The 20216-nt window shown below is 35.5% G+C and overlaps 1 long non-coding RNA gene across 3 annotated transcripts in view; it reads right to left on the bottom strand.

The window, feature by feature from the left end:
* LOC137210314 (uncharacterized) overlaps window positions 1-20216 on the bottom strand; it is a 111921-nt gene that overhangs the window by 42807 nt on the left and 48898 nt on the right. For all 3 annotated transcript variants that reach the window (XR_010936455.1, XR_010936456.1, XR_010936457.1), the window contains exons 2-4: window positions 17537-17669; window positions 16982-17157; window positions 13317-13418 (exon numbers count right to left, since the gene is read on the bottom strand). This is a non-coding gene — a long non-coding RNA (uncharacterized lncRNA). The remainder of the gene's footprint in view (window positions 1-13316; window positions 13419-16981; window positions 17158-17536; window positions 17670-20216) is intronic.

Raw genomic sequence — 20216 nt, 5'->3', positions numbered from 1 at the left:
TAATAAAGAATTTATTTTAAATAAACATCCAAACTTTTGTCTCTGTATCTCCGTCACCTAAGTGAGCACAGTATTTTAGAGTTTAGGAAGTTTCCTTAACTTGGTTATAACTCTAAGAATCATAAACTGAATTTTTATAGACATCTTGTTTGATCTATTTTGCTTCTTGAGTTAATTTTTTTTCTAATTCACAAAAGTAGCAAATTCTCGTAAATATTTCAGATATCACAGTTATATATAAAGTTAAAAGTAGAGGTATTTTCTGCACCCCCAATCTCATGACTCAAAAGTAACTCTTTTAAAATTATTTGGTATTGTTCTAGATCTCTTCCTATGCACATAATCAATCCGAATATGAGGATATATTCCTTACAAATTTGTTTATCTTTCCTATTTTCCCCTCCTTCATCCTATAGCCCCTTCCCATACCCTACCTCTCAATTCAGCCAGTTATGCATATTTCATGGTCTTTTTCTTCAGGAAATTGTGTGTGTGTGTGTGTGTGTGTGTGTGTGTGTGTGTCAAGGATAAAATAAATGGCCCTAAGACAGTTTCCTTTAGTCTTTTATACTAATTTTAACTCATATAAGGGGCTTCCTTGGTGGCGCAGTGGTTGAGAGTCCGCCTGCCGATGCAGGGGACACGGGTTCGTGCCCCGGTCCGGGAAGATCCCACATGCCGCGGAGCGGATGCGCCCGTGAGCCATGGCCGCTGAGCCTGCGCGTCCAGAGCCTGTGCTCCGCAACGGGAGAGGCCACAACAGTGAGAGGCCCGCGTACCGCAAAAAACAAAAACAAAAACAAAAAAAACCAAGTTATCTAGGTACCTTTGAAAAAACTAGCGAAAAAGAGAGAATTTTTGAGGTCCATTAAATGAGAGAGCACAATTCTACCCCAAACTAAAGGATGGAAATCTGGGGAATTTGTGAGAGTGAAGAGGGGAATTCCTACCTTCCAAGCTCAGTGCCAAGACTTCCCAGGGTAACTGCATGAGTTTACCTAAGAAAACAGGGCTTTAAACAAGAGCTCCATACTTCTTGTAATTCTACATGAATTCCTCTACCCTACATGTGCAAGGGAAGCAGAAATACACCAGTTTCAAATGTTTATTCCTGGCTTGGAATATAAGTGATCAGTGTTGACAGTGATGGACTGAAGATTAGATCTTTCTGCTACATGTGGGGCAGTAACCAGTGAAGGTGGACCAGGACCTCAATGCAGCTGTGGCTGAATTGTTCATAAAATAAACAGGATAGGGTTTGGAATACGATTTAAATAGATACAAAGAAAAGATGCTTCAAATATATCTGAGATGTCTGTTGGGATGGTCTCCAAAACATGAGGAAAATTTGGGGATGTAGTTCATTTTTCGTAACAGAAAAGGGATCATACTGTGCCTTATTTTTCTATGCATTGGTTTTTCAATCATTCTGGAGATCTTTCCATGAAGTCTATTCTGTTTCATAGTTAAATAGTATTTTGTGATGGACATACAATTATTTATTTAGCCATTTCCTTATTGGTAAACATTTAGATTATCTCTAATGTCTGCTTTTGCAAGTATGGTTGCATTGTGTATTTCTACCTGTAGGATTTCTAGAAGTGAAATTACTATACCAATGGATTGAATATTTTAAATTGTGTTAGCTTTGAGAATTTCCTAATGTTCTGTATTATTACACATTTCTCCCTGCTTTTATTAACATTCTATATTATCAGAATTTTAATGTTTTGTCAATTTAATGTACAAAAAAGTTACCTTAGTATTGTTTTATTAACATACATCCGTCATTATGAGTTTAAAGGTTTTTCCATGTTTTTTCAGCCTTTAATATCTCTCTGCAGTGAATCACTTCTATTTTTTTCTCATTTTTATATATTTTGTTATTCTATAGATAGGAGTTATTTCTGTATAAGAGAGAGTAAGAGTTTATAAAATATATGTAGAATATACTTTTCCAACTTACATAATATATATTTATAATAGATGTTATCTATCTCATTATTTTATATTCATACACCTATAAATATTATAATTAAATATGTATTAAATACTTAAATAAACATCAAAAATGAATATATGGATATTCATATATCTGAGATAAAATTGTCTTTAATTTTTTTTAGATTTTGTTTATAGGATCTTTTACAGAGTAGGCACTTTTCAATTTTGACAATTTGTCAATATTTTTTCTCTTCTGCTTTCCTGACATTCACGTTATACTCAGACAGTTCTCATCCCCTATTTTTTAAGTATTTTTATAATTTTATTTCTTACAGACTTTTTTTAAAAAATGTGATATAATATAATGTCCTAATTCTATTTGCTCCCAAATACATAGCTAACTATCACTATTCTTGCAAAGTTTTTCCCTTCCACTGATTCAAAGCACCACTTTTATTAGATACTGAATTATCATCTAGAAGTGCATGTGTTTCTGGGTCTCTTTTGCCTGTACTTGACTATATAATTTAATCGCTGTTACTTAGAATATATTTTGATGTCTGACAAAGCAAGTCTCTTTTCATTATTATTATATTACCAAATTTTCTTGAGTCTTTTTCAAGAGAAACTGAGAGTCAACTCACTAGTTAGAATTTATAGACTAATATTCAGGAGAATTAGCATCTCTGCACTATTATGTTTTACCCTTCAAGACGGGGTATAACTGTTCATTTATTAACATATTCTCTTTTATCTTTCAATAACGACAATTTTAGTACCTATAGGTTTAGTGTTTTCCATATATTTTACCTTTTTCATTATTTAAATTACTTTTTCTTAGTGGTTACTCCTAGATTATAAGAAAGCTATTGATTTATGTGTGTTTAACTCTTTTTTAAGTTACAAATGCATAATTCTTTGCAGTCTAGGCTTTATTCTTCCAAGGTAAATCCACTTCTGGAGCCAGGTGAAGAAAGTGTTACACAATGTAAAGAGTGATCAATTGATGTCAAATGCTGCTGAGAGAACAGAGAAAAAGGACTGAAGGATGCCATTGAACTTGGCCAGATGAGCGTTTTGGTGATTTTGTCAAGAGTGGCTTCCAAAGAAAAGTGGAAATAAGAATCTGAGTGGAGAGTTTGGGGAGAGAATGGGGTTTGAATAAGTGGAGACAACTTGATGAATTTTGTTTTAAAGAAAGAAAGAAACCTGATGGGAACCAGGAGATCTGGAATGGGTTTATTTTTCTTAGCTGACTGCTATTCAGCCTATTGTGTCTCATCACATTGGTAAGAAATTGGTGGGATAGGCAAGAGAGAGGAGATTCAGACTTGACTAGCAGGAGGAGGGGGAAATCCACTGCACAACTAAATAATGGCTTGGACTTTGAAAAAAGAAGACCTTATCCATTTAGCCAGAATACAGGATACAAAAATAGACAAGTTGATAGGTTTGGTGAAGGGAAAATAAAGTAGTTCTTCTAACTGCTTCTAGTTTCTTTCACTGTTTTACTGACTTGATTTTTCATATTTAGGATTTTAATTCATCTGGAATTATGTTATGGTTCAAGTTAGGGGATCACCTGTTATATTTGTCCAGGTAGACAGTTACCTGTTTCCATACCATATTTTCCCTGATACTTAGCAATGCCACCTTTGTCCTAGAGGAAGCTCCCTCATCTTTGAAGGCTTGTTGCTAAGTTCTCTATTCTATTCTTCTAGTCTATTTGTGGCAAATTGCACTCCTTTAATTATTATAGCATTATTGTAAGTCTTCATAATTGGTAAAATAAAAGGTTTGCTTAAGATATTTTTACATAACTTGTAAAACAAAACTTTGTTTATTTTTCTACCAGATTGTCTTATTTTTAGTCATCTAAGTATTGTCTGTATCCACATATATATTTTCCCTTCTTATTTTTAGTATTATTTAATAATACTCTCTTTTTACCTTGATGAAACTTGCTGGAGGATTTTCCATTGTTTAGTTTTGCTTCTGGTTTTGACTTTTTGCTTTTTAGTCTAGTCAATAAAACACTTTTCAATTTCATTTAATGTCTATTTTTATCTGTTTTTCTCTGTTTTTTCCATTTTCATTAATTTTTAACTTTAAAAAATTCTCTTAGAAATACCTTCCTTCCTTCTAAGGGGAAATTTTTAAATGACTTAAAATTAAATTATAAAAAAATATAAAATCAAATTACGAAGGTGAACATGATTTCTTCTTTCACTATATATATATATATATATTTATATATTTATATATCAAATCATCACATTGTACACTTTAAATATCTTTTGATTTTGTCAATTATACCCAATAAAATAATGAAATGAAAGCAAAATAAAATAATGAAATGAAAGCAAAAAAGTAAACATGATTCCAAAATAGTAATAAAGAAAATGCCTCATGTCAAGAGCAATTTTTAAAAAATTCTCCTGGTGGGCAAGTGGGCTTTATTACATTGAATCATGTTAGTCAATAAGTCCACAATGAGCCTATGTACAGATGGCTTTCTATTGTATGATTTGAGAAGCAACAAAAATAATCTTTTTCCAAAAATATCTCCTTCGATACCTAAACTTGGCATTGCTCCCTATTCCTATGCAGATAATATTCAACTATGAGGTTCTTGGTAATTGGATTCCAATACCAAGAACCTTTGTTCTTCTCAGCAAAGGTTCTCAGACTTCAACATTTCATAACAGTGAATGAGGAAGCTGGATTAAAATGCAGATTCAGAAGATTTAACAAGGGGCCCAAGAATTTGAAATTTAAATAGTCATCCCAGTTGATTATGATACCAGTTATCCTAGGACCTCACTCTGAAAAATACTGCTGTAGAAGATGAAAGGTTAGCCAATCCTTAACCTGAGTTCTCTCCCTGTTAACATTTCAGCACCTGACTTTCCATTAGTTTATAGTATACAAAGGACAGGGAAATCTCAGAGAAAGAAGGCATTAGAGTGATAACATTGAACAGGAAGCAGTTTTGATGGCTCCAGACGAAGAAAGGATACAAGTTATTTGCGTCTTGGACAGCACTGGCCAATAGAATGTTCTTCAATGATAGAAATGTTTTATTTGCACACTCTCCAATATAGTAGTCACTGGTCCCATGGCTTTTCAGCCCTTGAAATGTGGCTAGTCCAACTGAGTAACTGAATTTTAAATTTTCTTTAATTTTAATTAATTTTAATTTTAACCTATATAAGACACATGTGACAGTGGCTACCTTAGCCAATAGCACAGGGCTGCAGCTCTGCCTAAGGCTGGAAGAAGGATTTAGCAAAAAGAAAGTAAATTATACAATTTCTAATTTACAATTTTCCAAAGGTCAGCTTTGTTATTTAAGATCACAGTATCAAATCTTGATATCATGCTACCAGAGAGAGTTGTAAAATTGGTAAAATGTATTTTACTAATAGTTCCTCTATCACACTGCCAGTCAAATAAATTACCTTCAATACAGAAACCATTGAAGTGTATTTTCAAGAAATCTTAGTGACAGTTTGGCAAATGATAGGCAGAAGAAAATATATTGGTGGTAAATATCCTTACTACACTCTTCAAAGTCTTTCAAGATAAATTTTCAGTGGACATTGAAAATTTTATTGAGTTTTTAAAATTGAAAAAGATTTTTGAATGAGGAAACTTTATTAGTAATGGTAGTTAACACGGTTATGGAACACCAACTACATGACAAGGAGCACGTTAAGTATTCTACATGTGTTATTTAATTTAATCCAGACAACACCATTAGAAATGCATTGTTATTAATCACACTTTGAGATAAGAGAATTGAAAATCAGGGAAGTTAAGAAACCTACACAAAGTGGCAGGCAAACCTACACAAACAACTATTTACAGAACAACTATTGATGAGAATGACCTGAAGACTAGCAGGATAGATTTTTCACAACTAAAGGGATAAAAAAGAAATCACAACAAGATGGGTAGGAGGGACAGAGATGAGTTTAGTTAAGGCCCACTCTTTTAGGTAAGCAACACACAAAGGGGAGGATAATTGTATTATTGAATTCAGTTTGCTAATATTTTGTTCACGATTTTTACATCTATGTTCATCAGTGATATTGGCCTATAATTTCCTTTTTTCTGTGGTTCTCTGTCTGGTTTTTGTATCAAGGTGATGCTAGCCTTGTAAAATTAATTCAGAAGCATTTCTTTCTCTGCAGTTTTTTTGGAATATTTGAGAAGGATACTTTTTTTGTTTTGTTTTGTTTTTTTGCTGTACGCAGGCCTCTCACTGCTGTGACCTCTCCCGTTGTGGAGCACAGGCTCCAGATGCGCAGGCTCAGTGGCCATGGCTCACGGGCCCAGCCGCTCTGCGGCATGTGGGATCTTCCCGCACCGGGGCACGAACCCGTGTCCCCTGCATTGGCAGGCGGACTCTCAACCACTGCGCCACCAGGGAAGCCCAAGGATACGTTTTAACTCATTTAAATGTTTGGTAGAATTCACCCGTGAAGCCATCTGATCCTGGATTATTGTTTGTTGATAGTTTCTTTCTTTTTTCTTTTTTAATTTTAAATTACAGATTCAATTCTATTACTGGTAATCAGTCTGTTCATATATTCTACTTCTCCCTATTTCAGTCCTGGGAGATTGTACCTTTCTTAGACTTTATCCATTTATCCTAGGCTGTCCATTTTATTGGTACATAATTGTTCATAGTAATTTCTTATGTTCCTTTATATTTCTGTGTTTTCAGTTGTAACTTCTCCTTTTTTATTTCTGATTTTACTAATTTGGGCCCTCTCTCTTTTTTGCTTGATGAGTCTTGCTAAAGGTTTATCAGTTTTGTTTATCTTTTCAAAGATGGTTTGGAAGAATTACTATTTTTAAATGACCATACTTGCCAAAGCAAACCACAGACCCAATGCATTTCCTATCAAAATACCAATTGTATTTTTCACAGAAGTAGAACAAATAATTCTAAAATTTGTATGGAAATGTGAAAGACCCCAAATAGGCAACACAATCTTGATAGAGAAGAACAAAGCTGGAAGTATCATGCTCCCTGATTACAAACTACACTGCAAATCAAATCAGTATGGTACTTGCACAAAAGACAGACATATAGGTCAATGGAACAGACTAAAGAGCCCAGAAATAAACCCATGCTTATATAGTCAATTAATCCACAACAAAGGAAGGAAGAATATACCATGGGGAAAAGATAATTTCTTCAATAAATGGTTTTTGGAAAACTGAACAGTTAAATGCAAAAGAATCAAACTGGGCTACTCTCTCACCCATGCACAGAAATAAATTCAAAATGGATTAAAGACTTAAATGAAGACCAGAAAGCAAAAAAATTCTAGAAGAAACCATAGGCAGTATGCTCTTTTACATTTGACTTAGCAGTGTTTTTTTGAATATGTCTCCTCAAGCAAGGGAAACAAAAGCAAAAATAAACTAATTGGACTACATCAAACTGGAAAGCTTTGCACAGGGAAGGAAATTATCAACAAAACAAAAAGGCAGCCTACAGAATGGGAGAAAATATTTACAAACAAGATATCTTACAAGGGGTTAATATCCAAAATATATAAAGAACTGATACAACTCTACATTTAAAAGAAAAATAACCTGATCAAAAAATGGGCAGAGGACATGAATAGACATTTTTTTTTCTCAAAGAAGACATACTGATGGCCAACAGAAACGTGAAAAAATGTTCAGCATCACTAATCATCAGGGAAATGCAAGTCAAACCACAATGAGATATCACCTCTCATCTGTCAGCATGGCTAGTATCAAAAAGAAAACAAATAACAAGTGTTGGTAAGGATGTGGAGAAAAGGGACTCCTTGAGAGTTTGAGAGCTGGGGAAAGCTGACCTTCAAGAGTGGAAAAAAATTGGAGCTTCTGAGGGCAATTCTGAGGTAGGAAATGAGGAGGAGAGATGAGATTGGGGAAGAAGGAGAAGAGAGAAGGGCCACTGAGTTTTATGAGGGTGGGCCAACATGGATTAAAGGGCCAGTTAGTCCCGTGTGATTGGTAGGACCTTGTGGTTTTAATTAGCCACACCCTTTGTGCAATTTTGTTACTTTGCTGCAGTATAAACTCTGCCCTCTCTCCACCTGCCTCTCTTTAAATTTTATTACATCTTACTAAATTCATTAATGTTTGCAGGAGTGTTTTTTGTTTTCTTTTGGGGGGGAAAAAACAAACAAACTTAGTTTCAATTCTCTGCTAGCTCAGAAACCTGGAAGTAAAAAGAATGCAAACATCTTCTCCTGACTCACCTTCCACTCCAGTAATTCATGTTACATTGTATTTAGAATTTTCTCAGGGCATAGAATTTGGGGTTCAAGTCTATTTTAGCTTGCTCTTGGGGAGCAGGAAGGCCTCAGCTGAGATCCATATAACATTTTAATTAAGTATATATTTATTGTTATTAAGTAGAATGGGATAGATATCTGACTGCTGGCCCTAAATCCTCCCACAAGTGGATGCAGAATGAGTCTTTTCTAACAGCATGAGATGCAACTGTCAGAAGACACCCAAAGTTTATCTAGCTCAATTTTCCCTTTGATACTTGAATTCCTCTTAAAACTTCCCTACTGTGATCATCTGGGGTTTTTTTCCCCTGAACTCTTCCAGTAGCATAGAACTCAGTAACACCTGAAGCAGTATATTTCACCTAAGAAACTTGGCTTCTACTCATAATCATATTTTTATTTTTTGGATCCATATTGAATGATTGAAGTTTCTGGTCTATATGACTGTCAGTAACTTCTGACTCTTCCCCCCTCCTACTCTAGTTAACACATTCCAAATTCCATCAACCATTTCTCTCAGGACGTTTTGTGAGGATTTTAGTGATCCTGATTACATTCCTTGGAATAATTTTCAGTCTTTCTATAACCTTCAAAGTATGATGCCCAGATTCACCCATAAGTTCTGAAATGCTTTGAACAGCACAGTGTAGATCTGGGTTATCACCCCAATCTCTATGGATACATCAATCAAGTAACATAATCTAAGTTTTGGTTTAGTCGTTCTTCGACAGCCATATCAAATGGCTTAAGGGTAATGTCAGTTTTTACCTGTGTTGCTACTTAACCCTCATTTTGAATCTGACTTTTCTTTTTTGCACCTTAAAAGTGAATCTTAATAGCACAATGGAAAATGAATGAACATCAAAGTTAGAAAATAACCCGTATGCATCCAGTTTACATCATATATTAGCCCTGTGACCTTAAGAAAGTTACTTAACCTCTCTGAAACTCAGTTTCAGTGTTTCAATAAGAGTATGATAATGTCTAGAGGTTTAGTTTTGTTGTTAGACTCAAAAAAATAACATATGTAAACTAACCAACATGATGTCAAAAGTATAGATATCTTCTGTTTGGGGCAGCATGTTATCTTTGTCCATGGTCAAGTTCATCAACATCTTTCATCGATAATTTTATAATTCAGTGAATTAGCTCTTCCTCCCAGATTTCAGCCTCTATGACATGTAACACACTTTCAAATTTTTCATCTAGGTTATTGATAATAATGCTAATAGGACAAAGCAAATAGTGATGTTTTCGTAAAAGGAAACTTCCAAATTTATGTTAATTCATCTTTTACTGATCGGAAAAATGTAGGCAAAATAAGACATCTAAAATTCAGTGAAGCACAAAGGACTTTTCATGCACAAGGTGGTCATATAAAGACTGGATGTTATAATATGAGGTAGAATCCAAATGCTTCCCAGAGATTATCTCATTTAATGCTCGTAGAAACCCTTTGTAGTAGTTTAAGAAGGTATCACTGTCCCCATTTTACAGATGAGCTTTAAAAAGGCCACACAAATAACAAGTAATTCATATATTTTCCTCAATAATTGCAGATCTTTATTTCAATTACCCACTCTAGAATATTACCTAGAATATGCAAAGGTTTGTAGTTTATTACATCTACTTCCTCCACATAGAAAAATTAATTCAATGAGCATCTACTTATGCCTGACGTTGCCCTAGGGTATAGAGGAAAGCAGCAAACAAAGGTCTGTGCATGTTCTCATAGGTATTTGAGTGGAATTGAAAGCAAGAAAAAAATAAATAAAAATGACAAATGATGATAGCTAATAAAAAAGAGAAAAATATCATATATTAACAAATATATGTGGAATCTAGAAAAATGGTACAGATGAACTGGTTTGCAAGGCAGAAATGGAGACACAGACGTACAGAACAAACATATGGACACCAAGGGAGGAAAGGGGGTGGGGTGGGTGGGATGCATTGGGAGATTGGGATTGACATATATATACTAATATGTATAAAATAGATAATTAGTAAGAACCTGCTGTATAAAAAAATAAAATTCAAAAAAAAAGAAAATATGGGAACATATGTATATGTATAACTGATTCACTTTGTTATAAAGCAGAAACTAACACACCATTGTAAAGCAATTATACTCCAATAAAGATGTAAAAAAAAAAAAAAAGAATTGATGGAAGTGAGAAATTGGGATTGACATATATACACTAATATGTATAAAATAGATAACTAACAAGAACCTGCTGTATAAAAAAATAAAATTCAATAAAAAAGAAATAGAAAATAAAGAATTGATGGAAGTGATGATCCTTTAAATAAGAGTGGTTGGGAAAACTCTTTGATAAGCCGCCATCTGGGCAGAAACATGTAGAAGCTGAGAATCTGCTGCATCCCAGGCAGTGGGATTAGCAAATTCAAAGGTGCCAAAGCAGAAGCATGCTTGCGTTGCTTAAGGAACAGCAAAAAAGTGAGACGAGGGTGGAGTGAATGACGGAGTTGTGGTTGGGGTAGTAGATAGGTCAGATAGGCGGGGGACTACAGCAGGCAGGGACTTCTAAGCAATGAGATAAAATACGGATTAACCATCAGAGGGACTTGAACAAAGGAGTCACATGATCTAACCCATATTTTAAAAGGCTCACTCTGGCTGCTGTGGTCAACGTGAACTGTAGGAGCAAGGGTAGAATAAGGGAGATCAGTGAGTAGCTACTGCAATAATCCAGGCAAGACTTCATGTTATCCAGACTAGAGTGATAATGATGATGACGATGAAAAGCGCTCTGATTTTCAGATATTTTGAAAGCAATGCCTCTGTATTTGCAGTGGTATTACATGTAGGATGTGAGAAAAAGAAAATCATCAAGAATGACTTTGTCCTGGATAACAGGAAGAATGGAGTTACCCATTATTAAAGCTGGGAATCTGTGGAAGGAATCACAGATTTTAAGACTTAAAATCAGGAGTTCATTTTGGACATACTGAGTTTTGGATGCCTATTACATATTCCACCTGGAAACTATGAGAAAGTTTCTGCATAGGGGTCTAGAATTCAAGTCTGGAGAGGTCTGGGCTACAGAAAAAAAACTGAGGCTGTCCAGAGGATGGGTGTTATTTAAGGCCACAGGAGTGGATGTGGTCACCTTGAATGAGAAGAGATAGAGAAGAAAGGATGAAAGACAGAATGAGCAAAACTCCCACACTTGCTAACATCTAGAAGGTAATAGGAAGAAAGTAACCGTGAGTGAAATTATTTGTATCACAAGCAATTTCTTAATACCATTGACAGTACTGTTTTGATCCCATCAGCCAGTATTCCTAGCACTCAATGCCAGAATACTTGAACTTGTTTAGAGAAGTTGGATGCTCTTAGAATTAGTCACCCATCTTGGCGTAATACAACCGGGAACATTCTCTTGAAAGTTAGACTGCAAAGCATGCTTCACTGCTCAGGCTGCCTCAGCAAGAGCAACTCGGGCTGTGTTTAGCTTTGACCCTTCATTCATCTCAAATCCTTGTTTTAGCTAAAACCAAGCTCTTATTCATCATCCCTGCCACCCATTGAGCAGAGCTCCTGGATGTGTAATTCCCAGGAGACAAAGAATAGAAATAAACATTCTGGTTCATAAGTTTATAAACAATCCACTGTCGTGTTAAAGGCTAAATACATTTAGACATGTGTGGTCACACTGCTTTTTGTTTGCCAATCTCATTTTATATAACCTGGACCAACAAAACCAACAAGAGGGGAAACACAGGTATAAGGTCAATTCAAGGGTTCAACAAAGTGCTCAAAATGATGGGATCAGCAGATAAAATGTTTCATAGGTTGCTAAGATACATTAATCTCAGAAAAGAATCAGAATTAAGTTCTTGTTAAGAGGTTTATCATTCCCTATCCTGATGCTTTGACAGAGATAGTCTATAGGAATCTTAGCTTAGCAATTATATGGCTGTTATAATTGGGAGAAAGTTAGAAAAGTGGTTTTAACAAAAAGATAATAGCTTAAGAATTTGAGAAGTCACTTGGGGAGAGTTGGGTCATCTTGAAATTGTTTTAGGCATGTTTCAGCTGTTTAGAAGATTTTCTCTTTGTAAAAGAAAAGAAATAAAACTAAGCATCAGTATTCTTCTAGGTGGTTTTGTACCTGATAAGCTACTAATGGTTGAGTAAAGCAATCACAAAATCCATTTAATTATTAAAAAATGGCATTAACAGGGCTTCCCTGGTGGCACAGTGGTTGGGAGTCCGCCTGCCGTTGCAGGGGACACGGTTCGTGCCCTGGTCCAGGAAGATCCCACATGCCGCGGAGCGGCTGGGCCCGTGAGCCATGGCCGCTGAGCCTGCGCGTCCAGAACCTGTGCTCCGCAACGGGAGAGGCCACAACAGTGAGAGGCCCGCGTACAGCAAAAAAAAAAAAAAAAAAAAAATGGCATTAACAAATCTTGTTATCATTTGTCCTCTGAGAAAAATTCAGTTTTGCATGTTTCACGTACTGTTATTCACTTCAAGCTATCTGATTTACTTTTTACTTGGTAAAGGGAAAAGATGCAGTTTCAAACTTCAATCATTCCAGGCAGTGTCAATAGAAAAAATAAAAATATGCAACCATATTGAGTATTTTGAAATTTTTTTGTAAATTTTTACTTTTGTAGAAACTTATTGAAAAGGATGTAAAACCAAGACCTCTCATATACCCTTTACTCAGATGTAATTATTTACAACTTGCCCCATTTGCTAGTAATTTATTCTCTTTCTCTAGTTCTCTCTATTGATAGATGAGAGATGCAGGGGGAGGAGAGAGGAGTGAGATGTGTGTGCATTTCATTTGAGAGTAAGTTGCAGACATGGGGACATTTTATCCCTAATGTTTCAGTGTATATTTCCTGAGAACTAGGACATTCTCATGCATAACCATGATGCAAAATCAAGATATTTAACACGTGTACAATATTATTATCTAATCCACAATCCATATTTAAAGCGTGTCAAGTCTGCAAAAAAGTAAATAACCATATATAAAAACTGTAAGCTTTTACCAATCCAGGATCCATTCTAAGAGGACACATTACCTTTAGACATGATGTCTTTTTAATCTCCTTTAATCTGGAATATTTCCTCAGTCATTATTTGTCATAGATGATCTTGACATTTTTGAAGAATACAGACCATGGCTGTGAATAACAAAGAGAGAGGTAAATATGATATACATGGATCTACATAGACAGTGGCTGTAGCCACTGAGAGGGACTCTGAATAACGATACTCCAGTAACCGTGTGCACACCTAGCACACAGATCTTGGTTTCTAAATACCATTTCCTACTACAAGAAGCCAGGGGTCCTTGGAGAAATGGCTGGTTTGGGCACTGAAGCTTATATTCTACTGAGAGCAGTAAAAATAAATAAGAGATAGGGCTTCCCCGGTGGTGCAGTGGTTGAGAGTCCGCCTGCCGATGCAGGGGACACAGGTTTGTGCCCCGGTCCGGGAAGATCCCACATGCCGCGGAGCGGCTGGGCCCGTGAGCCATGGCCGCTGAGCCTGCGCATCTGGAGCCTGTGCTCTGCAACAGGAGAGGCCACAACAGTGAGAGGCCCGCGTACCGCAAAAAAAAAAAAAATCATAAATAAATAAGAGATAAGGAAATTATGCAAGGTAATTCTAGATTGTGAGAGGTGTTATAATGAAATAAGGATATGACAATAAGAGAGGTCAACTTTTGTTATGGTGGATAGAAAAGGACTCACTGAGTAAGAACCTGAGACCCAAAGAAGGAAAAAAGGTCAGCCATGTGGAGATTATGGGGAAAGAATTCTAGGCATAAAGAACAGAAAGAAGAAGACTCTTAGATGGAAAGTGTTTTGCTGGAGCAGAGTACTGTGCACTACTAGGGAGTGGTGGGGAGTGGGTGCCGGGGTATGTGGAGGAGAATGTGAATCTGATGTTAGACGAGGTTGGAAAAATAGGCATGAGCTGGTAAACCAAGCAATTCCAATTTTATTCTGGGTGCAAAGGGGAAGTCTTGGAAAGATTTAACGTGGGTAGTGACATGACCTGACTCACAGGTTACAAAAAGCTCACTCAACTGCTTTGTGAAAAATCAGTTAGAAAGAGTTTGAGAATGGAAACAAAGAGACCAGATAGGAGACTACTGTGAAAATTAAGACAAGAAATAGTGGTGGCCTGAACCAGTGGTGTCAGTCAAGATGAAAAGATCTGGGTGAATTCAGATTACATTTTGCAGTTACAAACACCAGGATTTATGTTAGAATGAATGTGTGAGGTGGCTGAGGAAAGGCATAGGTGAAAGGGTGATGTCCAGGTTTCTATTTTTGGATCATGCTTAGAGAAGAAGATCCACTGCTCCATTCTGAGCACCATACGCTGAGATGTGTTTTAGACACCAAATGGAAATATCAAATTAACAGGGAAATTTACAAATTCTAAAGTCCTACGGGGTTCTTCTTACCCTTTTATGAGATTAAAATATAATACTTAAATGAAAACATCTGCATCATTTCGTCAAAATTGAAAAATTAAAGGAAATCTTAGTCACCTTTAGATATTCTGCAAATTTAAAGAGCACTGTGTGCTTAAGAAAGATGAAATATTGAGATTACCTAGAATGACTTAAAGGGGGAATTATGAGAAAAATTAATTTTCTAAGATAGTCTGAAGAGCTACAATTGAATAAAGGAGAATGTAAGTTAAACATCAGAAATAATTTTCTAAGCAAGAGTAATTCAAATCAGGATGTCTTTTAAGGGCTTATGAAAGCCCCTTCAACTGAGACATTAAAAATGAGACTGTATGAAGCCTAGTTTAAAAAGGGAGAAAAAGTGTACTACAAAGGAGATGGATTAAATGTTCTAATAATGTTTTTTAAAGTATTATTAGTATTTATGAAACCAAATCCAGTGAGTTAAAAGTTCCACGTTTCTCCAGAGTAACAACTATAGTTCTTTGTGTAATTTCTTACAATTTGTGGAGGTGAAGTTAAATGGGCCAGTGTAATTTTTTAAATGTCATTTCTGGCAGTTTTTATAACATGGAGAAGAAAATATTAAGATGCATATCTCATGTAAAATGGAGGTGTGCTAAAGAGAGGTAGGAGAAAAATGGTAATGCTCTGGGGAAAAACTAGATTTGCCTCTACTTAAGTGAAGGCAAAATAGATTACTGAAGAGTATAATGCCACATTCAGTTGAAAAAAAATGTAGTTGTTGTGAGTAAATGAATTCGATCTTAGTTGAAAGAATTTTTATTCCAAAACAACTTTCATAAACACAGTGTGTGTGAATATAATTTCTTCTTAAGAAACTGGTATATGATTTCTATTTTTAAGGTTAGATCTTGAAATTACGTGTATTTATTGTTTTCCCATTAATCATTATACTTCTATAGAAAAGTTGGGGTAAATTTTATTCTTGATATAGAGCATTGGTAATCTTTTTCTATTGTACAAGGTCATTCAAAATATTTTTCAGTAAAAATTCTTTTGATATACCATTTCTCTGAAGGCAGCAATTTCAATTAAAAAGAAGTATAGCATTATTTATGTATTGATACCCCAATTTGTTTCCAAAAGAATTTGAAGCAGAGTGTAGCATTATGAATCGGGAAGCAAAGCATCTCTGCCATTATATAGCATTCTGCATCAGTAAAAGAAAAGATGTGAGAGCCATTTAAATGCCATGAAGAAAAACATGAGAAAAATCAATGCTGAAATGAGTAATTGAATGATGTTCACAAGGGCTGAATAGGTCATCATTAGGCTTGACACGATTGCAACAAAATTCCTAGGGTTATTCAACCTAATGTACAGGGAATCCAGTAAGACAACACATTGCATTTACTGCTTAGATTTACATTGCTTTAAAGAATCAGAATATAGTCATCAAGCTAATATGAAGTAAAGGAAGACGCAATAATCAAACAGTATGAAAATCCAATGACAACAGTGGCCTTGGAATACTGTATTATAAGGTATTCCTGAGAACCACAGAAAATTGCTTTTTCACTAAAAGTAAGAGCACAGACTTTATACAATAGAACAAAAATAAATTTAAAAAATACAGCCAATAATAATACTTGAGAGAGTTTCCATGTCAGATACTTACAACAGAAAGTTCTACCTGGAGAGTGAAGATACACAATGTTCCCTAGTACATGACGACAGGTGCAGCCTCCCGGATGATTAAGGTTTAATACGTCTTATTTTATGTAACCAAAGCAAGGAATCCCACTTCAGGCATTGCATCCCGCCAGAACCTCCCTGAGACTAGACTGTTGCATCTTTCCTCTCCTCTCAATACTGTCGTTATATCCAGATAACGAAAAGCAGAGCAACACCATAGCATGCCTCTCTTTAGGCCTATTTCAGTCATGTTATATGAGACTCTCTACTTTCAAACTACATCATCTTAGAAAGGAGTTCTGTATTTTTAAAAAATGAAGCAAAATTGTAAAGGTATGTAGAATATTTCTAGTAACGCAAAACTTATATCCTCCTTGTAAGACAAACTCTTCCATTGATACATGGCAATGATAATTAGGGGAAAAAACTTCCCAGGGGGTTGTCAAAACGTCCCTCTCTACAACTCTTGCATATTATTCCTATTGCTTTTTTAAAGCACTATAAGCAATGTGCCTAATCTCTTCTCTAGAAAGAATTTTTCAGATATTTGAAGACAGCTGTTATATCCTCAGTCTTTGCTTTTTTAAACAAGTGTCTCACCTTTTTAAACCAGTAGAGTATTGCTTCTAGAACCCTCCCCCATGGCAGCAATCTCTCCTTGATATGCTCCAGTGTGTACTTCTTGCTATAAACCTCTGCTGACAAGAACCACAGACCACGCACCAAATGTGTTTTCCCAAGACATGATCATTTTCTTTTCTTTTGGCATGCTTCCCCTGTTAATATTAACAACAGTAACATTAACAAACAAAACATTAACAGCAGAAAAAGCAAGCAACTGGATCCCCTCATTTTATTGTTGGTTTATTGAGTTTGCTGCCAACAAAAAAACCCTCATTCATCTTTACCGTGATGTTCTTCTATGTAAATTTCCTACAGCCTTTCAATGTACACTCCCTTCTCAAGCTTCCACTCAAGCTTTTATATTTAACCCAGAAAACAGCTGTGATATGCTTTAGTTCTAATTCGGTCTTCCAACGACATTCTCTTGTGCACTCTCACTCTCTCTCTCTCTCTCTCTCTCTCTCTCTCTCTCTCTCTCCTTTATCTCTGTGTCTCTCAGTCTGGGGTCATCTGTAAATCAGAAAGACACACCTTCACTTTTTGTGTTGAACAGATGAGGATAAGGTGAGGGCTGGGTAGTCTGCCGCTAGAGACTATGCCAGGACGATCTGCATACTCCAGGGTGTTCCAACGCAATATTACTAGCCAGCCAGCATCTTCTTTTCTGCAGAAATTTAAGTCAACACATTATAAGACAACTGCTAATATTGTTACATTTTATGTACGAGGAGCAATTAGTTTACCATGAGTTGGAAAATGCATATATTTATCCAAGACCGTGTATTGCAGTGTTTTAACTGAAAACTAGTGCAAAGTATTTCAGGATCTATATTTTCAGGACTAGATTTACCTGGAGCATGTCATCCGTCTTGCCCCTCCTTTCTAGACCCAAACTAATGCTAGACAGGCCTGAAATAAATTATTCTGGAGATGTTCATATATCAATAAAAATGCAAATAATGTCCTAAAGTATATGTTTTGAATTCTGCTTTAAGAAGAATCACAATTTAAATATGGAAATCTATAGAGAGTATGAGTAAAATTGTTGCCGTCTAATAAAAATATTTTTCCAGGTAAAGTAACTTTTAAAAACCTTTCAAACTTTGGAAGAAAGCCTGCCTAAGTCAGAAAAAATCAACTTCTCTTTGGAATGGATTTGATTTATGATTGTTATTCTAATCATTAATTACAGTTACCTCCTAGCCTCTAAGGCCTTAAAATGGAAATCTGGAAGTCACAATTCTATTTCCTGTTCAAATATTATTTTCTACTAGGTCCTGGCCTCTTTAAAATGATAACCTAAACATAGTTAATTTATTTCTGTCTACCTCAAGGTATGCTATTTTGTGGGGGCAGAGAAGATTAAATAGAGGAGAAATTATAAAAATCATCTTTTATGTATTTTTATTATTATACATTCAAGCCATGTTTATGAATTTTTATAGATTTTTTATTTCTGAATTTTATAGAATTTTAGAATACTATTTTTACATTCTACAACACAATTTCTGCTGAAAACTCTAAGTAAATTCACATTAAGACAAGTAAAATAAGTAACATGCAATCTAAAACATTTTATCGTTTGTTATTTGAGCATTTGTAGTAAAATCGCCAGAGAGGAATATGTAGTTGCAACCATCCACTGTATTTTCAAGATGCTCAGTAACCACGAAATGAATTTCACATCAAGACCATAATGAGAAAAAAGATTCCAGAATAATTTCCTCTTTCTCGACTTGGATATGAATGAACAGAGAAGGCAGATCATTTCTAAAAACAACATCTCATCCAATGGACTGAATCCTTACAATCTTTGTATTAGGAGCCAACATTTGAAAACAGCGTGCAATCATTTTGACATGGTCAGGTGATACTTATTTTGAATATAGTCTATTTTTTCAGAAAACAACAACAATATCTGATTATTCCCGTTTTGTTTGTCTTACAAGTTGAAGAATAATAACAACCTTCTCAAATGAATAAGAAAGCAACTTTCCCAAATTCTCCTGTGAACGGTCTCCAGAAGAAATGGTGGTATTTTTGTTACCCTTTCCCCATCTTCCAGCAGGTCATGTATAATTATAGCTGTTAACTCTGTGACCATCCACCAATATCTTTTCTGTGACATAACCCTTCCATCAGTTAAATGAAGAACTTTACTTTTTTGGTCTTTGTTCATAATATTAGTATTGGTCTTAACACCTTGTGTAATGGTTAGTTGTAAATACGGCTGATACGATGGAATCAAGTTGCTACCTTCTTACTAAGGACGTGTCATTTATCTTCTTTAAGCCTCACTTTCTTGTGCATAATGTGGGAATATTAATGGCCTACACCTCATAGGGATGAATACATATTGAATCAAATAATGAATGTAAATTGCTTGTAACAGTGCCTGACATACAGTAAGTACTCAATATATCTTTCTTATTATGTATAAAAATATCCACTGTGCATGACACACAGTATATAATCAACAAATTGGAATTTAGGCCATTTTTAATCATTCTCTTACTCTGTGTCCCTTCCAGCTTTACGGATTCACCTAGTACTTGATATATAGCTATTGTTTGTATGGCTTTATATTAGGGTTCCCTAATATATTATGGTTTTCCTGGGTGTTTCCCTTTATATAAAAAGAACAGGTTATGTGGTGAAAGAAGTTTGGGAAATGCAGGACAAATTAAAAGAGCATTCTCAATTTCATTCATATGTTAATGTGCATGATAAATGTCCAATAGCAGCTCTGCAGCTTTCCTAATACCTACTTGACCACACGCCTAACTCCCACATTCACCACCTTTCTTTAAAGCAGTTTTTCCATTGTTGCCTATAACTATGACCTGCTTGCTTAGTTTTTAATGCCTTGAGACATTAGTTGCATACAGGTTCATCAAGGGAAGAGACTGGCTTTCCAGTTGCCCTTATATCATTTTGCAGTACACCATCTGGGCTGGTGTGACCTTGGGGATTTTATCTTTTTACATCAACCTGACTTACATACTTAGAGTGTTGACTGAGAGAGCCGCCTGCTTCTCAGCTGCTTCTCAGAGCCAGCATTGTGGGATTCTCTTAAATATAGGACCTCTGCTATTGTTCACAACCTCGTTGAATATCTGCGTGGCTCTTTGGCACCGAGTTAAGGCAGCAGAAATCACTGTCCATGAAGAAAATTGCCACCCCTTTCCTTCTCACCCATTCCCATTCTTCA

Source organism: Pseudorca crassidens, chromosome 17, assembly GCF_039906515.1.
Source record: "Pseudorca crassidens isolate mPseCra1 chromosome 17, mPseCra1.hap1, whole genome shotgun sequence".
Lineage (NCBI taxonomy): Eukaryota > Metazoa > Chordata > Mammalia > Artiodactyla > Delphinidae > Pseudorca > Pseudorca crassidens.
This window is presented reverse-complemented; position numbering and strand designations above follow the sequence as displayed.